A 2,485-nucleotide genomic window follows, 5' to 3' on the forward strand; every position below is an offset into this window, starting at 1 on the left:
AATGAGAAAGAAAAAGAGGGAGGATGAAAGAACACAAAGGAGGATCAAGCAGCAGCATATCTATTGGCCCTTGTGAAGCTATTCGTGATAAAGCTAAGCAGGATCTAGAATCAAGGACGCAGGATGATAAAGGCGAAGATTCTCACCCTCGACTCGTCCTCCCTTTTTCTGCTTGTTGAAAAAATGCAAATTAACACGAGGGAGATGGAAGACAGATGCTAATTAGGTCCCAAATACGTTGTCTGGCTTCACTAAACTACACCATTTGTATTATCAGCTACAGTAGAAACAGGAAATTAAGTACGAAGGAATCAAGAAGCTTTAAACATTACTGAGCTTATCCTTTAAAGAGAGAGAGAGAAAAAAAAACTAACATTATATTAGATTTGTAAGAAAGAAGAATAAAAAAAGAGAAGAGGAGAAAGAGAATCGCCATTACACAAAGTCATATTTCATACAACAACCAAATGAAAGAGAAGAGAAGCGAAAGTCGAGAGGAAAAGCAAAAGAGAAAAGTAGAAATTACCTTAACCATTGATAACACGAAGGCTGACTCAACGAGATCCGATTGGAGGCTTTGTACTCACCTAAGGGAGTGATTGGGGACGAGGACGAAGGTGGGGACGAAGGTGGGGACGAGGGCAGGGACGAGGGGGAGGTTGATAAGCTTCCTCTCATTCCCTCTTGACTTAACACCAACGAGAACAACAAAAGAAATGAGTGTTAGTCTTTCTGTCCTTTCCTCTTTTGTCTCTCCCTCTCTTCTCGTCTTCACTGAGTCCTCTTCCTCAGCTCACTCATCAACTTGTCCTCCTCCTCCTCCACCTCCTCATGTCGTTCTTGTTGTCGGTGGAGGGAAAAGAAGCATCACATATCAAGTTCTTTGTTAGTTCTGTCTTCTCTTTCTCTTTCTTTCCTTCCCTTTTCCCTCCCAGTGTGTGTCTTTCTTTCTCCCAGTGTCAGGTGTCGCTCCCTCCTCCTGGGCCTCCGTCAGGTGCTCGCGTCTGTCACACTGTCGCTCTTCATCGTGTGGCTGTTCAGGAGATTGTGCGTTTGTGTGTGCGTGCGTTGTGTGTGTGCGTGCGTGGCCTTGGGGTTGCTTGTCCAGGTCCTGAAAGGGGTATTAGGGGATTGTCAACGTCACAACACACACACACACACACACACACACACACACACACACACACACACACACACACACACACACACACACACACACACACACACACACACACACACACACACACACACACACACACACACACACACACACACACACACACACACGGGTAAATAAATAAACTCTTGGAAATAAGAAAAAAGAATAATAATGTCTCAGGAAGTATGTATCAACCTCAAACTGAAGTGACCAATTTGTAAACAATCAGCCGGCCGCCACTATACAGGAGCATGTCCATCATCTCTCGCGGTCACTTCAAGCAGCCGCGGCCTCCCACACCCCCTCAGGTGGGACCTTAAGCGGCTACAGGTAACACCCTCCCGACCACACTAATTAGGCAGCACTTGTTACTCTGTTTAAAGAGTAAGAATTGCCTTCCGCCAGGTAAACACTGTGAGAGGCGTGCGTTATGTCTTCTGAGGATGGGTTGTGTTACGTCTCGTTTACCTGAGTGGCGTAACCGTGAGGCGCCGCGTTGAGACACCCATAACTCAAGTGACGAGAGGCTGAAGTGACATCACACACACACACACACACACACACACACACACACACACACACACACCTCATCCAATAAAGAGTTACCTTCAAGTCATCAAGAGTGACATAAACTTGACAGGTGATTTAGGGTGATTTGTGATTAACATGACAGCCATTGTGACGCAAACTTGATGAAACTTGATTGAGTCTCGTGTTAATATGCAAGACACAATCATACACACATAAATACACCCATACACATACCAGTAACAGCCGCTGGTATCCCTGTGGAGTGTAAGCAGAAGCACCGCAACGCCAGGCAGTTCGAGACCCGCCGCGCGCCCCGCATAACACGACACAAGCGAGCACTGACCCCGACAGCGGGAGGACGACCGACAGACGTCCCTTCGCGTGGGCGTCCAGAGCCAGACTGACTTGAGAAACGTTGCTGCAGCCTCTGTCACGCTCACGCACGCTGTGACGTCAGGGCTCAGGTAAACAGCGAGCCCCTGGAAAGCTCCTGTGCAGTTTGGTTTGCCTCTTGTGCCACACAGTACACCGCCCACCACAACACCACAGACCACCGACCCGCTGCCCTCCCCACCGCCTCAGTGTCTCTCCTTCCTTTTTGTCCTTCCTTCCCCTTCATCTTGCTGACTGTCTGACTTTTTTGTTTCGTTTATTTTCGTCTCTGCTTCTCTTTTCTGGTTTTGCGTTTTGTTTTGTTGGTCGTTGTGGAAAATACTCGTTCTGGGGATTATGTGGTGGTGGTGGTGGTGATGAGAGTGATGGTGGTGGTGATAATGTTAGTGGTGATGATGATGT

General features: G+C 47.6%; 1 protein-coding gene across 1 annotated transcript in view; it reads right to left on the bottom strand.

Annotated features, from left to right (window-relative positions):
* The window catches only part of LOC123512982 (UPF0746 protein DDB_G0281095-like), a 111,586-nt gene extending 109,510 nt beyond the window's left edge, over positions 1 to 2,076 (bottom strand). Inside the window, exons 1-2 of the mRNA XM_045269747.1 lie at positions 1,925 to 2,076; positions 588 to 1,111 (exon numbers count right to left, since the gene is read on the bottom strand). The gene's annotated coding sequence lies outside the window, so the exon portion shown is untranslated. The remainder of the gene's footprint in view (positions 1 to 587; positions 1,112 to 1,924) is intronic.
* Positions 2,077 to 2,485: the final 409 nt, after the last annotated feature.

The sequence above is a fragment of the Portunus trituberculatus genome, chromosome 35, assembly GCF_017591435.1.
Source record: "Portunus trituberculatus isolate SZX2019 chromosome 35, ASM1759143v1, whole genome shotgun sequence".
NCBI classification, from domain to species: Eukaryota; Metazoa; Arthropoda; class Malacostraca; order Decapoda; family Portunidae; genus Portunus; species Portunus trituberculatus.